Source organism: Ranitomeya imitator, chromosome 9 (assembly GCF_032444005.1).
Source record: "Ranitomeya imitator isolate aRanImi1 chromosome 9, aRanImi1.pri, whole genome shotgun sequence".
Taxonomy (NCBI): domain Eukaryota; kingdom Metazoa; phylum Chordata; class Amphibia; order Anura; family Dendrobatidae; genus Ranitomeya; species Ranitomeya imitator.
Genome location: NC_091290.1, coordinates 4465835 through 4490117, shown reverse-complemented (window position 1 = coordinate 4490117; position 24283 = coordinate 4465835). Strand labels below are relative to the sequence as shown.

Genomic DNA, 24283 nt, shown 5'->3' with positions numbered 1-24283 from the left:
GAAGAATCAGATATTTATGCAAAACATAGCACAGAAAAAAAAAAGGGGGGAAACCATGGATAAGACAGGTGACATGAAGCAGAATTACCATGAGTGATGAACAGTTACGTCCATAAATATTGGGCCAGCTCTTAGATAAGGAATGTTTTATTGTCCTGTGATTAGGGTCTCTGTTGTGATGACCCCTCATAGTCTGAGGGGCAAGTTCCTTAGCTGATGTAGAAAGACATAATGTATTAGACATAATAATAAAAAGACATAATAAATTTTGTTTTAGTCTTTGCCTGATGAAGAGACCTGTGTAGTCTCGAAAGCTGCAATTTGTTACCATCTTTTCAGTTCGCCATTAAAAGGTATCAACCACTGAGGACTCTCAATTCTAAATATTTTTCTATCTACTGGCTGACACGGTACCAAGATATCTATCTTTCCTGTAGCACATATTGATATTGATTACCTATGGAAATAATAATATGTTTGATGATTCTGCATTAGATTGTGTAATATAATTTCTCAGCCTGAATCTGCGCCCCTCGTTCTTCCTCCTGGGGTCACAGGATGAGAACGGTCGTGGGGTCGGCGGCTGTAAATCATCACTTTCCTCTGAGTTCTGGGGTTCGGATGGAGAATGAGGCCTCAGTGACCGGAGCGTCGTCACCGCCCGCTAACGTTTATTATCCAATTAACTTCACATCTTAATAAGAACCTGGATTTGCCATAAAATGTTTGTAAGTTTTCTTTACAGTTCCCGGGTGACACATCCTGATGGCGTCAGAGACTCGTCAGCACAAGACTGTGGCCCGGGGGGAAAATAAAGATTTGTTCTGAGGAATTAATCTACATAAAGAATCAGGTTACAAATTGCAGAAATCGATTTTGATATAAAATCACGACGATTGTTAAGGGAAGAACTTGACCAATTCTCATGATATACAATGCGGCCGATGCTCAGAAACATTGTCAACTTATCATACAGAGAAGTGCCGGAAAAAAGAAGAGAAAAAAGTTCAGAAATCTACAAAAGGTAACGCACAATATATACACACCACTAATACCTTAATATGCGCCTTTTATTTTAACCAATTAACAACAGATACTAATAAGTCGTTACCAGGCTAAAAGTTAGAATCAGTATAGTGGTATCAGAGCCTCGGTGACCCGAATATTCCCAGTGCGGAGGTCGGCACCCTAGGTTGAAAGCAAATTGGCTCAACGATGGCTGCCCCTAAGATACCCCTATAATTCCCTGACTGTAACAGATGTGCCACAAAATATATCCAAGACATGGAGAAACCGCGCCCGGCCCCCCAGAACCAAACCGACAATACATGTCAGTACAGAAACAGGGTGATGGGGGAGAGAAGGCAGAAAAGACGGCGCTATAGTGACCGTACCAAACTCCAAGGTCCACAATACTCACAATGCTATGAAAACTATCGCCTCAATACCATTTAAATGACCATTAAGTGGGGCGCCATATTGCGTACAGGGCACCAACCTCCACGGCAAGGAAGGGGCGATGGATTAGGGACACTGGAGGGGGAGTAATGATTTTCCAAACCCCATCAGTAATCCCGAAAGTGATTTGATCTGCTTATCGCGGTGGGGTCGGGATCACACCGACGCGAGATACGGCCAAGTCTCACAGGTGAAAACCCAGCTCTGGCACCGGCACTGCGGAGCGAAGCGTGCAGCTCCATGTATTGCTGTGCGGCTGCACGCTCCGCAGTGCTGGCGCCAGAGGAGGGATTTCACCTTCGAGACTCGGCCGTATCTCGCGTATGTGTGATCCCGGCCTTTATCTGATCATCAGACTTTTTGGTCTGTTTTTTGGTAAGTTCAATGCCTATCTGCATTCAACATAGGGGGCCAACCTCCGCAGTAAGGTGGGGGTGCACTAGGGAATATTAAGGTTACCGGGGCTCCATCGTAGAGCCCGCACCGCACCATTATACTAATTCTGACTTTTTATTTAGCCTGGAAAGGTGTGATTAGTGTCTGTTTTAATTAGTTAAAATAAAAGGTATATTTTAAAGTTATTAGTTTGTGGGGAGCATTTATTCTGCTAAGAAAAAAACATCGATATTGGATTTTTTAAAACATAAAATATAGATATATAAGCAACGAAGAAAAAATCCCTGACTGTAAAAATTTTTCTTCACAGTAATTTCACCATAGGGAATATAACTACTATAATACTGCCCCTATATACAAGAATATAACTACTATGATACTGCTCCTATGTAGAAGAATATAACTACTATAATACTGCTCCTATGTAGAAGAATATAACTACTATAATACTGCCCTATGTACAAGAATATAACTACTATAATACTGCCCCCTATGTACAAGAATATAACTACTAAAATACTGCTCCTATATACAAGAATATAACTAATATAATACTGCCCCTATGTACAGAATATAACTACTATAATACTGCCCCTATGTACAAGAATATAACTAATATAATACTGCTCCTATGTACAAGAATATAACTACTATAATACTGCTCCTAGATATAAGAATATAACTACTATAATACTGCCCCCTATGTACAAGAATATAACTACTATAATACTGCTCCTATGTACAAGAATATAACTAATATAATACTGCTCCTATGTACAAGAATATAACTACTATAATACTGCCCCCTATGTACAAGAATATAACTACTATAATACTGCCCCCTATGTACAAGAATATAACTACTATAATACTGCTCCTATGTACAGAATATAACTACTATAATACTGCTCCTATATACAAGAATATAACTAATATAATACTGCCCCCTATGTACAGGAATATAACTACTATAATACTGCCCCCTATGTACAAGAATATAACTACTATAATACTGCTCCTATGTACAAGAATATAACTACTATAATACTGCCCCTATGTACAGGAATATAACTACTATAATGCTGCTCCTATGTACAAGAATATAACTACTATAATACTGCCCCTATGTACAAGTATATAACTACTATAATACTGCCCCTATGTACAGGAATATAACTACAATAATACTGCCCCTATGTACAAGAATATAACTACTATAATACTGCCCCTATGTACAAGTATATAACTACTATAATACTGCTCCTATGTACAAGAATATAACTACTATAATACTGCTCCTATGTACAGAATATAACTACTATAATACTGCCCCTATGTACAAGAATATAACTACTATAATACTGCTCCCTATGTACAAGAATATAACTACTATAATACTGCCCCTATGTACAAGAATATAACTACTATAATACTGCCCCTATGTACAAGTATATAACTACTATAATACTGCTCCTATTTACAGAATATAACTACTATAATACTGCCCCTATGTACAAGAATATAACTAATATAATACTGCTCCTATGTACAAGAATATAACTACTATAATACTGCCCCTATGTACAGGAATATAACTACTATAATGCTGCTCCTATGTACAAGAATATAACTACTATAATACTGCCCCTATGTACAAGTATATAACTACTATAATACTGCCCCTATGTACAGGAATATAACTACAATAATACTGCCCCTATGTACAAGAATATAACTACTATAATACTGCTCCTATGTACAAGAATATAACTACTATAATACTGCCCCTATGTACAAGTATATAACTACTATAATACTGCCCCTATGTACAGGAATATAACTACAATAATACTGCCCCTATGTACAAGAATATAACTACTATAATACTGCTCCTATGTACAAGTATATAACTACTATAATACTGCCCCCTATGTACAAGAATATAACTACTATAATACTGCCCCTATGTACAAGAATATAACTAATATAATACTGCTCCTATGTACAAGAATATAACTACTATAATACTGCCCCTATGTACAAGAATATAACTACTATAATACTGCCCCCTATGTACAAGAATATAACTACTATAATACTGCTCCTATATACAAGAATATAACTACTATAATACTGCTCCAATGTTCAAGAATATAACTACTATAATACTGCTCCTATATACAAGAATATAACTACTATAATACTGCCCCTATGTACAAGAATATAACTACTATAATACTGCTCCTAGATATAAGAATATAACTACTATAATACTGCCCCCTATGTACAAGAATATAACTACTATAATACTGCTCCTATGTACAAGAATATAACTACTATAATACTGCTCCTAGATATAAGAATATAACTACTATAATACAGCCCCCTATGTGCAAGAATATAGCTACTATAATACTGCCCCTATGTACAAGAATATAACTACTATAATACTGCCCCTATGTACAAGAATATAACTACTATAATACTGCCCCCTATGTACAAGAATATAACTACTATAATACTGCTCCTATGTACAAGAATATAACTACTATAATACTGCCCCTATGTACAAGAATATAACTACTATAATACTGCCCCCTATGTACAAGAATATAACTACTATAATACTGCCCCCTATGTACAAGAATATAACTACTATAATACTGCTCCTATGTACAAGAATATAACTACTATAATACTGCTCCTATGTACAAGAATATAACTACTATAATACTGTCCCCTATGTACAAGAATATAACTACTATAATACTGTCCCTATGTACAAGAATATAACTACTATAATACTGTCCCTATGTACAAGAATATAACTACTATAATACTGCCCCTATGTACAGGAATATAACTACAATAATACTGCCCCTATGTACAAGAATATAACTACTATAATACTGCTCCTATGTACAAGAATATAACTACTATAATACTGCCCCTATGTACAAGAATATAACTACTATAATACTGCCCCCTATGTACAAGAATATAACTACTATAATACTGCTCCTATATACAAGAATATAACTACTATAATACTGCTCCAATGTTCAAGAATATAACTACTATAATACTGCTCCTATATACAAGAATATAACTACTATAATACTGCCCCTATGTACAAGAATATAACTAATATAATACTGCTCCTATGTACAAGTATATAACTACTATAATACTGCCCCTATGTACAAGAATATAACTACTATAATACTGCCCTTATATACAAGAATATAACTACTATAATACTGCCCCTATGTACAAGAATATAACTACTATAATACTGCCCCTATGTACAAGAATATAACTACTATAATACTGCCCTTATATACAAGAATATAACTACTATAATACTGCCCCTATATACAAGAATATAACTACTATAATACTGCTCCAATGTTCAAGAATATAACTACTATAATACTGCTCCTATATACAAGAATATAACTACTATAATACTGCCCCTATGTACAAGAATATAACTACTATAATACTGCCCTTATATACAAGAATATAACTACTATAATACTGCCCCTATGTACAAGAATATAACTACTATAATACTGCCCCTATGTACAAGAATATAACTACTATAATACTGCCCCCTATGTACAAGAATATAACTACTATAATACTGCCCCCTATGTACAAGAATATAACTACTATAATACTGCTCCTATGTACAAGAATATAACTACTATAATACTGCTCCTATGTACAAGAATATAACTACTATAATACTGTCCCCTATGTACAAGAATATAACTACTATAATATTGTCCCTATGTACAAGAATATAACTACTATAATACTGTCCCTATGTACAAGAATATAACTACTATAATACTGCTCCTAGATATAAGAATATAACTACTATAATACTGCCCCCTATTTACAAGAATATAACTACTATAATACTGCTCCTATATACAAGAATATAACTACTATAATACTGCCCCTATGTACAAGAATATAACTACTATAATACTGCCCCCTATGTACAAGAATATAACTACTATAATACTGCTCCTATGTACAAGAATATAACTACTATAATACTGCTCCTATGTACAAGAATATAACTACTATAATACTGTCCCCTATGTACAAGAATATAACTACTATAATACTGCCCCTATGTACAAGAATATAACTACTATAATACTGCCCCCTATGTACAAGAATATAACTACTATAATACTGCTCCTATGTACAAGAATATAACTACTATAATACTGCTCCTATGTACAAGAATATAACTACTATAATACTGTCCCCTATGTACAAGAATATAACTACTATAATACTGTCCCTATGTACAAGAATATAACTACTATAATACTGTCCCTATGTACAAGAATATAACTACTATAATACTGCTCCTAGATATAAGAATATAACTACTATAATACAGCCCCCTATGTGCAAGAATATAGCTACTATAATACTGCCCCTATGTACAAGAATATAACTACTATAATACTGCCCCTATGTACAAGAATATAACTACTATAATACTGCCCCCTATGTACAAGAATATAACTACTATAATACTGCTCCTATATACAAGAATATAACTACTATAATACTGCTCCAATGTTCAAGAATATAACTACTATAATACTGCTCCTATATACAAGAATATAACTACTATAATACTGCCCCTATGTACAAGAATATAACTACTATAATACTGCCCCCTATGTACAAGAATATAACTACTATAATACTGCTCCTATGTACAAGAATATAACTACTATAATACTGCCCCTATGTACAAGAATATAACTAATATAATACTGCTCCTATGTACAAGTATATAACTACTATAATACTGCCCCTATGTACAAGAATATAACTACTATAATACTGCCCCCTATGTACAAGAATATAACTACTATAATACTGTCCCCTATGTACAAGAATATAACTACTATAATACTGTCCCTATGTACAAGAATATAACTACTATAATACTGTCCCAATGTACAAGAATATAACTACTATAATACTGCTCCTATGTACAAGAATATAACTACTATAATACTGCCCCTATGTACAAGAATATAACTACTATAATACTGCCCCCTATGTACAAGAATATAACTACTATAATACTGCTCCTATATACAAGAATATAACTACTATAATACTGCTCCAATGTTCAAGAATATAACTACTATAATACTGCTCCTATATACAAGAATATAACTACTATAATACTGCCCCTATGTACAAGAATATAACTACTATAATACTGCTCCTAGATATAAGAATATAACTACTATAATACTGCCCCCTATGTACAAGAATATAACTACTATAATACTGCTCCTATGTACAAGAATATAACTACTATAATACTGCTCCTAGATATAAGAATATAACTACTATAATACAGCCCCCTATGTGCAAGAATATAGCTACTATAATACTGCCCCTATGTACAAGAATATAACTACTATAATACTGCCCCTATGTACAAGAATATAACTACTATAATACTGCCCCCTATGTACAAGAATATAACTACTATAATACTGCTCCTATGTACAAGAATATAACTACTATAATACTGCCCCTATGTACAAGAATATAACTACTATAATACTGCCCCCTATGTACAAGAATATAACTACTATAATACTGCCCCCTATGTACAAGAATATAACTACTATAATACTGCTCCTATGTACAAGAATATAACTACTATAATACTGCTCCTATGTACAAGAATATAACTACTATAATACTGTCCCCTATGTACAAGAATATAACTACTATAATACTGTCCCTATGTACAAGAATATAACTACTATAATACTGTCCCTATGTACAAGAATATAACTACTATAATACTGCCCCTATGTACAGGAATATAACTACAATAATACTGCCCCTATGTACAAGAATATAACTACTATAATACTGCTCCTATGTACAAGAATATAACTACTATAATACTGCCCCTATGTACAAGAATATAACTACTATAATACTGCCCCCTATGTACAAGAATATAACTACTATAATACTGCTCCTATATACAAGAATATAACTACTATAATACTGCTCCAATGTTCAAGAATATAACTACTATAATACTGCTCCTATATACAAGAATATAACTACTATAATACTGCCCCTATGTACAAGAATATAACTAATATAATACTGCTCCTATGTACAAGTATATAACTACTATAATACTGCCCCTATGTACAAGAATATAACTACTATAATACTGCCCTTATATACAAGAATATAACTACTATAATACTGCCCCTATGTACAAGAATATAACTACTATAATACTGCCCCTATGTACAAGAATATAACTACTATAATACTGCCCTTATATACAAGAATATAACTACTATAATACTGCCCCTATATACAAGAATATAACTACTATAATACTGCTCCAATGTTCAAGAATATAACTACTATAATACTGCTCCTATATACAAGAATATAACTACTATAATACTGCCCCTATGTACAAGAATATAACTACTATAATACTGCCCTTATATACAAGAATATAACTACTATAATACTGCCCCTATGTACAAGAATATAACTACTATAATACTGCCCCTATGTACAAGAATATAACTACTATAATACTGCCCCCTATGTACAAGAATATAACTACTATAATACTGCCCCCTATGTACAAGAATATAACTACTATAATACTGCTCCTATGTACAAGAATATAACTACTATAATACTGCTCCTATGTACAAGAATATAACTACTATAATACTGTCCCCTATGTACAAGAATATAACTACTATAATATTGTCCCTATGTACAAGAATATAACTACTATAATACTGTCCCTATGTACAAGAATATAACTACTATAATACTGCTCCTAGATATAAGAATATAACTACTATAATACTGCCCCCTATTTACAAGAATATAACTACTATAATACTGCTCCTATATACAAGAATATAACTACTATAATACTGCCCCTATGTACAAGAATATAACTACTATAATACTGCCCCCTATGTACAAGAATATAACTACTATAATACTGCTCCTATGTACAAGAATATAACTACTATAATACTGCTCCTATGTACAAGAATATAACTACTATAATACTGTCCCCTATGTACAAGAATATAACTACTATAATACTGCCCCTATGTACAAGAATATAACTACTATAATACTGCCCCCTATGTACAAGAATATAACTACTATAATACTGCTCCTATGTACAAGAATATAACTACTATAATACTGCTCCTATGTACAAGAATATAACTACTATAATACTGTCCCCTATGTACAAGAATATAACTACTATAATACTGTCCCTATGTACAAGAATATAACTACTATAATACTGTCCCTATGTACAAGAATATAACTACTATAATACTGCTCCTAGATATAAGAATATAACTACTATAATACAGCCCCCTATGTGCAAGAATATAGCTACTATAATACTGCCCCTATGTACAAGAATATAACTACTATAATACTGCCCCTATGTACAAGAATATAACTACTATAATACTGCCCCCTATGTACAAGAATATAACTACTATAATACTGCTCCTATATACAAGAATATAACTACTATAATACTGCTCCAATGTTCAAGAATATAACTACTATAATACTGCTCCTATATACAAGAATATAACTACTATAATACTGCCCCTATGTACAAGAATATAACTACTATAATACTGCCCCCTATGTACAAGAATATAACTACTATAATACTGCTCCTATGTACAAGAATATAACTACTATAATACTGCCCCTATGTACAAGAATATAACTAATATAATACTGCTCCTATGTACAAGTATATAACTACTATAATACTGCCCCTATGTACAAGAATATAACTACTATAATACTGCCCCCTATGTACAAGAATATAACTACTATAATACTGTCCCCTATGTACAAGAATATAACTACTATAATACTGTCCCTATGTACAAGAATATAACTACTATAATACTGTCCCAATGTACAAGAATATAACTACTATAATACTGCTCCTAGATATAAGAATATAACTACTATAATACAGCCCCCTATGTGCAAGAATATAGCTAGTATAATACTGCCCCTATGTACAGGAATATAACTACTATAATACTGCTCCTAGATATAAGAATATAACTACTATAATACAGGCCCCTATGTACAAGAATATAACTACTATAATACTGCCCCTATGTACAGGAATATAACTACTATAATACTGTCCCTATGTACAAGAATATAGCTACTATAATACTGCTCCTATGTACAGGAATATAACTACTATAATACTGCCCCTATGTACAAGAATATAGCTACTATAATACTGCTCCTATGTACAAGAATATAACTACTATAATACTGCCCCTATGTACAAGAATATAACTACTATAATACTGCTCCTATGTACAGAATATAACTACTATAATACTGCCCCTATGTACAAGAATATAACTACTATAATACAGCTCCTATATACAAGAATATAACTACTATAATACTGTTCCTATGTACAAGAATATAACTACTATAATACTGCCCCTATGTACAAGAATATAACTACTATAATACTGCCCCAATGTACAAGAATATAACTACTATAATACTGCCCCCTATGTACAAGAATATAACTACTATAATACTGCTCCTATATACAAGAATATAACTACTATAATACTGTTCCTATGTACAAGAATATAACTACTATAATACTGCCCCCTATGTACAAGAATATAACTACTATAATACTGCTCCTATATACAAGAATATAACTACTATAATACTGTTCCTATGTACAAGAATATAACTACTATAATACTGCCCCTATGTACAAGAATATAACTACTATAATACTGCTCCTATGTACAGAATATAACTACTATAATACTGCCCCTATGTACAAGAATATAACTACTATAATACAGCTCCTATATACAAGAATATAACTACTATAATACTGTTCCTATGTACAAGAATATAACTACTATAATACTGCCCCTATGTACAAGAATATAACTACTATAATACTGCCCCAATGTACAAGAATATAACTACTATAATACTGCCCCCTATGTACAAGAATATAACTACTATAATACTGCTCCTATATACAAGAATATAACTACTATAATACTGTTCCTATGTACAAGAATATAACTACTATAATACTGCCCCCTATGTACAAGAATATAACTACTATAATACTGCTCCTATATACAAGAATATAACTACTATAATACTGTTCCTATGTACAAGAATATAACTACTATAATACTGCTCCTATATACAAGAATATAACTACTATAATACTGTTCCTATATACAAGAATATAACTACTATAATACTGCCCCTATGTACAAGAATATAACTACTATAATACTGCCCCTATGTACAATAATATAACTGCTATAATACTGCTCCTATGTACAAGAATATAACTACTATAATACTGCTCCTATGTACAGGAATATAACTACTATAATACTGCTCCTATGTACAGGAATATAACTGCTATAATACCGCTGCCTGTGCACAGGAGGAATACTACTATAGCGCTGCCCTCATGCAGTGTTTTGTGACTGCTGCTGTTCCGTCCTTTTCCCGTCTTATGCTAAGCTGTTCTCTCGGTGATGATGATGATGATTTGGGATTTCCCGGCCGCTGTTTTCTGTCTCCGATTGTCATTAATTGCAGGACTTATCGCTGACATTATGGGTGAGATCAGTGTAACTTTCCGTACTGCACAGTCTCGTCCGGACCTGCTCTCTCGCTGATGTAGGACTAAGCTGTGTGTGAATTTGGCGCTTTGTTATGTGGAGCTCACATTGTATCACACGGCACTTTTTGCACATTTCCATATGAATGGTGAGTGATACTTTCATTCATACATAATGTGAAGTAAGTCAAAAATCAATTTGCCTAATAAATCCTCAGTAAATGACAGGATCCCGTGCTTCCCTCTGTGTCCTCAGTGATTCTTCCTTCTTGACTGAACATGTCCTGTATTTGCCTTGAGGAACCGTCTCCGGATCCTGGTTCTGTGTATGGCGGCCTGTACTCCGGCAGCGGAGGAGCAGAGGAGCGATGGCATTGTCTGATGTGAGGAGCCTTGTACGCGGTGTACGTCAGTTTCTCTGTAGGACATTTGGGATTCGTAGGGCGAGTCGCCCCAAAAAGCGTTACATCCTGTAAATGGAAAAAACGAAGAGAACAAACAGTTTTACTGTCACCCTGATACTTTGTAACGCATTGTTCCATGTAAAATGAGAACTGTTTGTTTATCTTACAGATATTTATTGTCATTAGTGATGCAAACAAACTTGCAGCTGTGAGAAAACTTTTCAGCCCCTGGATGGAACCCGGAATATTCCCATTTATTGACGGATGGCATAAAGTATTACTGACCCAGAGATAAGACTGAGCCATGAAGCAGCAGAGGACATGAAATGCTGAGAAAACCAGCACAGTCTGGATACATTGCCAAACTTCAGTCACAGAGCAGAACTGCGCCGTCTGTTTTCTGTCCTTCACCTTCTGGCATCAATGACAAGAATCTTCTCTAACTTTTCATAGCTGTCATAATCAGCTATTGTAGTTTTCGTCTTTTCCCAAGATCATCCTCACTTGTGTCTCTGCTCTGAGGATCCCACTGATCATAACAGGGATCCCGTGCCCCTTACATGAATGCATGGGCAATGGTGCACAGGTGGAGGCGACCAAATCAGAGTCTATGGGGCTGACGACAATAGCCGAGCGTTGGACATTGATCGTAAGGGAACACCTTAACACCGCCGCAAAAGATTCATAGTATCCTCAGGAAGGAAGAAATAGGGGTGAGAATGGGGCTGATGCCGACCACTTGTAGTTGGGGGTTTAGTGTTTTGTCCATATGGGCAGAATGGTGGCTCAGTGGTTAGAATGGAAATGTGGATGAGGGCGGCCAGATTAAGTAATATAATATCAATATTTACTAAGCAGTAGATGGAAGGTAAACAGTGTATAAGTAAGAGAAACAATGACAGCACTAATATACACAGCTACAGTAACAGCAGTAACAGTACAATACAACACGATTAACCCTTTCTATGCATAGATCAATAAAACAAAAGTTGTGCCAATACTTTAGTAATTACATATTACAGAAGAGGCTTTTTCTCCAAACTCACTGGACCTCTATATTGCTATTTATATATGCACATATATATTCAGATGTAAGACCGTACCGGCAGTACGGTAGGCTAAATCTCCGACTCCCTCATACACAGCTCATGTTTAAGTGATAAATTTACTGTAGTAAAATGGTAATGAGGTGAAATATGTGTATATATATCTATATGTGTGTAGTTACATATGTCTAGGGTTATGTGTGTGACTAGTGATAATATAACATCTGTCCTGAAGGCAAGTCGCACTTAGGTGTTAATAGGTACTTCCTTGGGACTAGTAGAAATTCTGTCTCCATATCCCACCAGGAGGTCTGGCTAGGGCCAAGAAGAAAGGAACACTTGACACCTCCTAGGTCTTGGAGGGGAGATGCTAATTGCGGCCTGAGGTTAGCAATTCCTGGGAACCATCTCACAAGTGTCTCCAGAGGAAAATAATATATATTCATATATTCATTAGTAGAGCGGCCGTGCCCAATCAAACAGGCAGCAGTTACGATATTAACCTGAGGGGCCGGTCTAGAAACCTGACCTCAGACCAAAGTTATAAATTTAGGCTGCAGACAGAGAATTGTGTTCACATAATGGGGGCAGCCTGAGAAGCTGATGTGATCCAATCCACATTCGTCCTACCCTCAGGGAGCAGAAAGCAACTACCAGTTAGATAATTTCTGTAAGTTCTCCTCTTTATTTTATACTGTTTTGCATAAGTTGTATGTCTTTTTATTATCTTTTTATTATCATATTCTTATACCTTTTTCTTATTGTAAGCATTGAACCTTTTGTTATTAAAGTATAAAACTTTAACAAGTTGAACTTTGAATGTTCTAAAAGAATCCATAGCCTAAAGGTGTGTGAGCCTTATGAGTGATAGACATATTTTTATTAGTATTATTGTTAGTTCCGGGACTCATCGCCCGTGTATTCGATGAGTGGTGGCAGCGCGTATGAGCGGGTGTGTGGCCTGGGCCGGTGTGTGATTTATGCTCCCATTACAGCATAGGACAGAGGTTGAATGCTGGACTGAGAGTGGGGAGATAGATTAACCCTTGCAGGCACAATCCCAAGTCACGTGTGAGAGCAGGCACGTGACGAATAAGTGACTCCACGGAGAAAGGATCCGTGACAGGTAACATCAGGTTTTTAATCATTATTATGATACAATAATCAAGCCATTTAGATAGAACATAAAATATATTTATTGGAATACAACTTTAGAACAAAAACGTTTTCATATTTACAATGGATTACTCACTCTGCAGTAAGTGGAGAAAAAGTTTTCAACAAAAATTACTGAATAGCATTTGTGCAGTCTATGAATTTGTTCTGAGAAATAGTATCGCCTCCATCAGATCCTCCTCCATAGATGACCTCACATCTGACCTAATTATTTTAAGGCTGGAGAGCGACCTCTCTACACTAACTTGGGCTGGTGACAACGCTAACAATTTCTAACATGGGCAACATCTCTAACAATTTCAGGGTATAAAGGAATTGCCTTGTGCACAGTCAGTTTTGATGAACAATTGACCTCTTCTACTTCTTTGACAGCAAATGAAAAACGTTGCTGAAATATGGTCAATCTGTTTTCTATGGGAGTGGAATCTTTTCCCCTGCAGCAACGCTTTGCCTGCTCCAGGTCGTCCAAATACTTGTCGAAATCAAACTCCTCATCTGATGAGGATGAAGGAACGGCAGCAGCAGCACTGGCAGGACCCGAGTCCTCTTGCTCTTGGCCGTCCTGTAGCCACTCACCCTAACTGCTACCTCAATCAGAGCGTCTTTTCCTTTAGTAACCTGTGGATCATCCAGCAATATACGATGACTCTGGTCCACATAAACAGCTGCCAGAAGAGTTTTATTGTCTAATAGCAGTGTCTCTCTCGGTTTCATTGAAGCAGCAATGCCATCTGCGATTAAACCTTTGGGACAGGCAAAACAACAAGTTCTTCCACTCCTTTATAAAAATGCCAGGAGTTAAATACTCAGCTTGTAACTTTTTCACTGTAAATGGGTTATGAAGAAATTCCTTCAATTCAGCCACCTGTGTCCATTGACCTTCATGTAGTGTTACCTGAGGGTTTGCCATATCTACAAGGGTTTCAGCTCAAGCAATCGCTCAGTCATTAAATAGGTGCTGCCCCACCGAGTGGTGTGATGCACAATTGCCCCTTTTCCAGCACGTCTCTTCAAGATGGAATAAATTTGAAGGGTTCTGTCAGCAATCGCCAATTTCTTCCCTTTGCTAATTAGAGTTCCAGCATGTCCCTCTTGCAGACGGTCTCTTATTGCCAGCTGCAGCGTGTGCACAACACAGCGCATGTGATGAATAGGAAAGAGGTGTGAAGCAGCTTCAACAAGATTATCTAATTGTAAAGAATCATTTTGCTGTTCTTATGTAGTAATATCTGTTTGTTCCTCCGTTAGAGGAACAGGACTGTGGCCTTCCATCTCCAACATACTGAATGTGAAATGTTCTTCTAGCTGCTGTTCACCTTCATTATTCTCATTCATCAGTTTAATTGTACTTATCATGTTTGCAGCATTATCAGTTACAATACCAAGAAACTGTTCTTTTTTGTGTTCATAATCTTGCAGAATTTTTCCACTAAGGTCTAGAGAAACTGGCTGCTGTGATGAACTTTAGTATCTTTTACTCCCAGAGTCTTAGTAACAATTTATTTTGTTGTCACAAACATATCGAACGTTGATAGCAAAATAGTTCACTCTGTGACGTGTGCAGGCATCCTTTTAAAGAAAAATAAAGCCTCTTTTTAAGATCTTCCTTTTGGTTAAGGGCTTCTTCAATCTCTAATTTTCTAATACTTTCAATAAGTGAAACCCCAAGTTTATGGGCTATGTCTCCATTAAGAGCTGTAAAAGCTGGTCGTGCTAATAATAATAATGGTACACTGTCCTTCACAAAAGGCTCGATGAGCTGTCTTTCAAACACATCTGCTGTCGTTGTTACAGTAACTGTCACTTACAAAATATCTTGTAACTGATGTTTGAGATGCTCTTTCCTTCTCCTTTGCCTGGCTGGAAGTGCTGGTCTCTGGTTTCTTGGTGCTGCTGTGATCTTTTTCAATCACAGCTTTGTAAACTTCTGGGTGGCAGCATTGTAAATGTCATCTTAGATTGGAAGCTGTTGAAGAAGCATTTTTATCACTGCCCGATTTTGGCATCACAGCATTTGTTTTCATCTGGGTAACTTATACACTGACACACAAAATGTTTTTTTTTTTTTAACCTTGAGTCACTGTAAAATGCTCAAATACAGCTGACTATCAGATGCTTCTTGGACATTTTGTAACTATGTTTAGTTCGCTCTCAAAATAATTTTGTCCTGTAAAAAAAAATAAGGTATATTGTAATTCTTGCAAGAATGGGGAATCACGCACTGTATAATTTGGGATAGAAATAAAACAATCTTTGCATAAATCAATAGGACAGATAAGTATAAAGTTTGTAAAATATGTTAGATAGCTTTATGCTGAACTTTCAATATCAGGCTTGTCTCAGGGTACAGCTCACTAAATGCCTGCTGGATCCGTCTTTTTCTCATAGGCTTGTATTAGCAACGGATTACGATGGATGGCCTCACGTTTCGCCTGTTGTGCGCTGGATCCGTCGGAATTTGTTTATCCGTCGTCTGGAGAGGACGGACAAAGTAACGTTTGTGTCGAAAAGTTGGGACAGTGACGGATCTTGCAGCGTCAGTCGTTGGCTAGAATGGAAGCCTATGGGCGCAGGATCCGTCGCTATGCATCAAATGATGGAATCCAGCGACGGATTCCGTTTTGTTTTTTTTTTACACTGAGCATGCTACAAATCGGTATTCGCCGTTGTCTTCCTTCCTCCTTTTCCCGAACAATCAGTGCCAACCTATTGGCTTCAAAAGCAAAATCCGCATACATGGTCACAATATTTGCAAGAACTCCTTCCATTTCTGCCACTTGCTCTCTCAAAGATGGGGTGTTAAAACACTCAATATACAGTGGGGCAAAAAAGTATTTAGTCAGTCAGCAATAGTGCAAGTTCCACCACTTAAAAAGATGAGAGGCGTCTGTAATTTACATCATAGGTAGACCTCAACTATGGGAGACAAGCTGAGAAAAAAAAATCCAGAAAATCACATTGTCTGTTTTTTTAACATGTTATTTGCATATTATGGTGGAAAATAAGTATTTGGTCAGAAACAAAATTTCATCTCAATACTTTGTAATATATCCTTTGTTGGCAATGACAGAGGTCAAACGTTTTCTGTAAGTCTTCACAAGGTTGCCACACACTGTTGTTGGTATTTGGCCCATTCCTCCATGCAGATCTCCTCTAGAGCAGTGATGTTTTTGGCTTTTCGCTGGGCAACACGGACTTTCAACTCCCTCCAAAGGTTTTCTATAGGGTTGAGATCTGGAGACTGGCTAGGCCACTCCAGGACCTTGAAATGCTTCTTACAAAGCCACTCCTTTATTGCCCTGGCGGTGTGCTTTGGATCACTGTCATGTTGAAAGACCCAGCCACGTTTCATCTTCAATGCCCTTGCTGATGGAAGGAGGTTTGCACTCAAAATCTCACGATACATGGCCCCATTCATTCTTTCATGTACCCGGATCAGTTGTCCTGGCCCCTTTGCAGAGAAACAGCCCCAAAGCATGATGTTTCCATCACCATGCTTTACAGTAGGTATGGTGTTTGATGGATGCAACTCAGTATTCTTTTTCCTCCAAACACGACAAGTTGTGTTTCTACCAAACAGTTCCAGTTTGGTTTCATCAGACCATAGGACATTCTCCCAAAACTCCTCTGGATCATCCAAATGCTCTCTAGCAAACTTCAGATGGGCCTGGACATGTACTGGCTTAAGCAGTGGGACACGTTTGGCACTGCAGGATCTGAGTCCATGGTGGCGTAGTGTGTTACTTATGGTAGGCCTTGTTACATTGGTCCCAGCTCTCTGCAGTTCATTCACTAGGTCCCCCCGCGTGGTTCTGGGATTTTTGCTCACCGTTCTTGTGATCATTCTGACCCCACGGGGTGGGATTTTGCGTGGAGCCCCAGATCGAGGGAGATTATCAGTGGTCTTGTATGTCTTCCATTTTCTAATAATTGCTTCCACTGTTGATTTCTTCACTCCAAGCTGGTTGGCTATTGCAGATTCAGTCTTCCCAGCCTGGTGCAGGGCTACAATTTTGTTTCTGGTGTCCTTTGACAGCTCTTTGGTCTTCACCATAGTGGAGTTTGGAGTCAGACTGTTTGAGGGTGTGCACAGGTGTCTTTTTATACTGATAACAAGTTTAAACAGGTGCCATTACTACAGGTAATGAGTGGAGGAAAGAGGAGACTCTTAAAGAAGAAGTTACAGGTCTGTGAGAGCCAGAAATCTTGATTGTTTGTTTCTGACCAAATACTTATTTTCAACCATAATATGCAAATAAAATGTTAAAAAAACAGACAATGTGATTTTCTGGATTTTTTTTTCTCAGTTTGTCTCCCATAGTTGAGGTCTACCTATGATGTAAATTACAGACGCCTCTCATCTTTTTAAGTGGTGGAACTTGCACTATTGCTGACTGACTAAATACTTTTTTGCCCCACTGTATAGTATAGGTTTCCATTATTTTCCAGTAGCCAATCACGTTTGGGAGCCTCCCATTTGGAGGTATGAAAAAACGGATCCATCGAAGAAGTGGAAGAAACGGATAAAAAAAACAAATGCAACGGATCCGGTTTTTTGACGGATACGCTATACGGATTCGTCGAAAAACAGGATCCGTTGTTTCTGTTTTTCACTATTTTTGACGGATCCATCGCAACGACGGATTTTGACTGATGCCAGAAGACTGAAGTGTGAAAGAAGCCTTACCTGTGTGACTAGCGTCCTATTCAAGCCCTATTTGTGTGCAATTTTTCTACTAGGCAGCCAACCCCTCCATGATTTGCTAGGTGTGTAGGTGGTGGTCTTTATCAGTAGTTTGCACCTGTGCTGCCCCTGCATTTATCGGTGGGGGCTGCTGCATCCTGCTAGACAATAGAGGGCAGCCATTTATCTATTTGCTATGTAAGTTGTTTTTGGTTATGCCCCAGTTCAGACTAGTTCTCTGTTCAGTCAGTTTACAATTACTTGCATCCTGCTAGTGCATTAGTATCGGACAGGTTTTGGGAAGGCCATATCCTTATGGTAGCAGCTCCATGATGCCCGGCCACTGACTTCATGGGAGTAGTAGCGTGGCAGCGCTGAGCCCAGGCCCTTTAATGCAGCAGCTGCGCCCTTCTACTGTAAATGCATGTCCCTAAGGGGTTAAAAGACAGCGACTTCCCGATACTCTGCCCCGAGTTGTGTCTGTCGCCACCTAGTGGCTGTGATGATTTTTGCTCTTAGGTTTTGACATTGTATTTAAAGTGAACCTGTGATCATATCAATAACTCAAAACTGAAAATAAAGATTCCACAACAACCACAAGACGGATTTCATCACCAGGTATCAGTGCAATCAGTATAACGGCGCCGACCTGACACTGTGTGTAGTCACTGAGCACAAGCATGCTGACAGGGGCACTTTAAGGGTTTCTCCCCCACTCAATCCCTTCTCCAGCGCTGCATGCCACCACATGCCTGTACCCCCCTCCAGTGTCGGCTCTATTCCCGGGGCTCGCATGACGCTATGTCATGTGATCCCTGCAGCCAATCAGCAGCTGTTTCACGTCCACCAGATGAATCTCACACCCAGAAGACGTGCGAGCGGCTGCTGCCTCCGACCTCTGGATGTCGGCCGTGTCCCATGGAAGGGAGAGCGAAGCATCGCTGATTGGCTGCAGGGATCACATGACATAACGTGATGGGAGCGCAGGAGCCGCCATCCCCGGAGGTGTAATATATACCAGGGAATATGGCGGCTGCTGAGCACTGGACACTCCTTTTACTTTGTATCTTCAGAATTCCTGTTCTTTTTAGAATATTACACGTCTGTACAGTGTGAATCCTCCCCAACTAGAAAACCTTCCTCGCCAAGTCTGGCAGCGGCGCGTCCCCCCGCGATGGCACCCACTCTTCTGAATCCCTGATAGGAGCGTCATTACTACGAGCAGCCTTGATTCCGAGGGCAAAGAAGCACAAAACCTAGAAAATCCGAGGCGCGGAGCGGGAGCAGCCTTGAATCCTCCTCATCTGCACAACGGACGTCGTCATGACCTCAATCAAATATTTAGTGTTTAACTTTCAGTGAAAATGTTATTAAGACTGAATGATACATTGTCTCCATATGTAATGAGGCTGAAAATCACTAGTGGGGGAGGAAGAGTCACACGGCAACGGCCGCGGAGAGCGGGAACTTCCAGCAGTCACAGAACCGTTACAGTGTTACCGGAGGGCAAGGATACAGCGCCGACATCGCATACATGTATCATTTATACAGGAGATGCCCAGGTTATACCGGCTGTACATGTATCATTTATACAGGAGATACCCAGGTTATACCGGCTGTACATGTATAATTATATACAGGAGATGCCCAGGTTATACCGGCTGTACATGTATAATTATATACAAGAGATGCCCAGGTTATACCAGCTGTACATGTATAATTATATACAAGAGATGCCCAGGTTATACCGGCTGTACATGTATAATTATATACAAGAGATGCCCAGGTTATACCGGCTGTACATGTATAATTATATACAGGAGATGCCCAGGTTATACCGGCTGTACATGTATAATTATATACAGGAGATGCCCAGGTTATACCGGCTGTACATGTATAATTATATACAGGAGATGCCCAGGTTATACCGGCTGTACATGTATAATTATATACAAGAGATGCCCAGGTTATACCAGATGTATGTATATAATTATATACAGGAGATGCCCAGATTGTACCGGCTGTACATATACAATTATATACAGGAGATGCCCAGGTTATACCGGCTGTACATATATAATTATATACAGGAGATGCCCAGGTTATACCGGCTGTACGTATATAATTATATACAGGAGATATCCAGGTTATACCGGCTGTACATATACAATTATATACAAGAGATGCCCAGGTTATACCGGCTGTAAATATATAATTATATACAGGTGATACTCAGGTTATACGGGCTGTACATATATAATTAAATACAGGAGATGCCCAGGTTATACCAGCTGTACATATATAATTATATACAGGAGATGCCCAGGTTATACCAGCTGTACATATATAATTATATACAGGAGATGCCCAAGTTACACCGGCTGTACATATATAATTATATACAGGCAATACCCAGGTTATACCGGCTGTACATATATAATTATATACAGAAGATGCCCAGGTTTTACCGGCTGTACATATATAATTATATACAGGCGATGCCCAGGTTATACCAGATGTGCATATACAATTATATACAGGAGATGCCCAGGTTATACCAGCTGTACATATATAATTATATACAGGAGATGCCCAGGTTATACCAGCTGTATATAGATAATTTATACAGGAGATACCCAGGTTATACCAGATGTACGTATATAATTATATACAGGAGATGCCCAGGTTATACCGGCTGTACATATACAATTATATACAGGAGATGCCCAGGTTATACCGGCTGTACATATATAATTATATACAGGAGATGCCCACGTTATACCAGCTGTACATATACAATTATATACAGGAGATGCCCACGTTATACCGGCTGTACATATACAATTATATACAGGAGATGCCCAGGTTATACCGGCTGTACATATATAATTATATACAGGAGATGCCCAGGTTATACTGGGTGTACATATAATTATATACAGGAGATGCCCAGGTTATACCGGCAGTACATATATAATTATATACAGGAGATGCCCAGGTTATACCGGCAGTACATATATAATTATATACAGGAGATGCCCAGGTTATACTGGGTGTACATATAATTATATACAGGAGATGCCCAGGTTATACCGGCTGTACATATATAATTATATACAGGAGATGCCCAGGTTATACCGGCTGTACATATATAATTATATACAGGAGATGCCCAGGTGATACCAGCTGTACATATATAATTATATACAAGAGATACCCAGGTTATACCAGCTGTACATATATAATTATATACAGGAGATGCCCAGGTTATACCGGCTGTACATATATAATTACATCATGTCCTTCATCTCCATCTCATTATTTCAGCTGTTCTAACACCTGATTTAGTTTTGAACTTTGATGGCGTCAGTGGTGTGGCGGAACTGCGGTGGTGGAGCTGCGTCAGTGGTGCGGCGGAGATGCGTGGTGGAGCTGCGTCAGTGGTGCGGCGGAGGTGCAGTGGTGGAGCTGCGTCAGTGGTGCGGCGGAGCTGCGTCAGTGGTGCGGCGGAGCTGCAGTGGTGGTGGATCTGCGTCAGTGGTGCGGCGGAGGTGCAGTGGTGGAGCTGCGTCAGTGGTGCGGCGGAGCTGCGGTGGTGGTGGAGCTGCGTCAGTGGTGCGGCGGAGGTGCAGTGGTGGCGCTGCGTCAGTGGTGCGGCGGAGCTGTAGGTGGAGCTGTGTCGGTGCGGCGGAGGTGCAGTGGTGGAGCTGCGTCAGTGATGCAGCGGAGCTGCGGTGGTGGAGCTGTGTCAGTGGTGCGGCCGAGGTGCAGTGGTGGAGCTGCGTCAGTGGTGCGGCCGAGGTGCAGTGGTGGAGCTGCGTCAGTGGTGTGGCCGAGCTGCGGTGGTGGAGCTGCGATGGAGCTGCGTCAGTGGTGCGGCGGAGGTGCGGTGGTGGAGCTGCGTCAGAGCTGCGGTGGTGCTGGAGCAATGGCGGAGCTGCGTCAGTGGTGCGGCGGAGCTGCGGCGGTAGAGCTGCGTCAGTGGTGCGGCAGAGCTGTGGTGGTGCTGGAGCAACGGCGGAGCTGCGTTAGTGGTGCGGCGGAGCTGCGGTGGTGCTGGAGCAATGGCGGAGCTGCGTCAGTGGTGCGGCGGAGCTGCGGTGGTGGAGCTGCGTCAGTGGTGCGGCGGAGCTGCGTCAGTGGTGCGGTGGAGCTGCGGTGGTGGAGCTGCGTCAGTGGTGCGGCGGAGCTGTGGTGGTGCTGGAGCAATGGCGGAGCTGCGTCAGTAGTGCGGCGGAGTAGCGGTGGTGCTGGAGCAATGGTGGAGCTGCGTCAGTGGTGCGGCGGTGTAATGCACAGTTCTATCTTCTGTCGCACTGCGTCCTGCATTGAGAAGTCGTCACTGATATTCCGGGGACAGTGAAGGAACATGGCCGCCTCTGAGAATCAATCTTCTAATGGTTCGTTGCTTTAAATACCAGATGAGGAAACAAACAGCGACCACAATGCGACATAAACCACATATCAATTACAGTAACTGCGCTTCACAGGCCGCGCTGTCTCTGCGCAGCATTAACCCCCCTGCAGGAGCCGATAATGCCGCCGCATTGTTCTCGCACATATGGCGGCCTGATAAGCGCTGCCTGCGCCCAGATGATAATGCACAATGAGCCGACGTAATGTCGCTGCTGGGGAAATTTCTCGAGTCTCCGTAAGAACTTCTATTAAGCCCACTGACCCCAATTGAATATTAATTAGCTAATTAACAGATTGATTGTTCCCGGTAATTTCTGAAGAGGCTTTTTTTTTTTCGAGTGCCATTTTTCCTCTCCGCTCCTTTGCTTTGCGTATAATTGAATCTTTGCGTCTGCCAGGAAATTTCTCTCTCGTCATCTTTTCTGCATTTTGGCAGAGAAACGGAGAAAGGGTGGAGTTGGTTTCTGCCGGAGGAACGCTCTGTGACTCCTTTATCATGGGGCTTTTGGATGCAGCAGGGCCCCTTAAAGGGATGGCAAAGACTCGTTATGTGGCGGCAGGTGCAGTGGAAGCTGCTATCTGGGTATTTGGGGCAGGAATACAGTTATTCGAAATCTTAAATAAATGTTACATTCAGTTCATTTGTTGACAAAGAAGAGGCCGAGTGTAAATATTCACTCCCCACCCTGTGCTGTGTTCATAGAGATCAATGGGAGGACGGGATCCGCTTACACTCTAACCGTCTGCACACACCCGTCTACATCCACTCCCTCACACCCAACGTTGTCCGCTCCCTCCCACCCTGCATCGGCCACCTTTGTCCTCTCCCTCCCACCCTGCATCGTCCACTGGCGCCCGCCTCCATCCGCTCACACCTGCCCCTGCCCAGTCGCTCCCACCTCCGTCCGCTCCCAGCATCATCCACTCCCATCCACCCAGAGTC

The 24283-nt window shown here is 39.0% G+C and overlaps 1 long non-coding RNA gene across 1 annotated transcript; it reads left to right on the top strand.

Moving 5' to 3' along the window:
• The first annotated feature begins 855 nt into the window (after window positions 1-855).
• Window positions 856-13865, top strand: LOC138649448 (uncharacterized). The gene is made up of 3 exons (XR_011315317.1): window positions 856-1024; window positions 11593-11763; window positions 11871-13865. It is a non-coding gene; the product is annotated as an uncharacterized lncRNA (long non-coding RNA).
• The last annotated feature ends 10418 nt before the right edge of the window (window positions 13866-24283 follow it).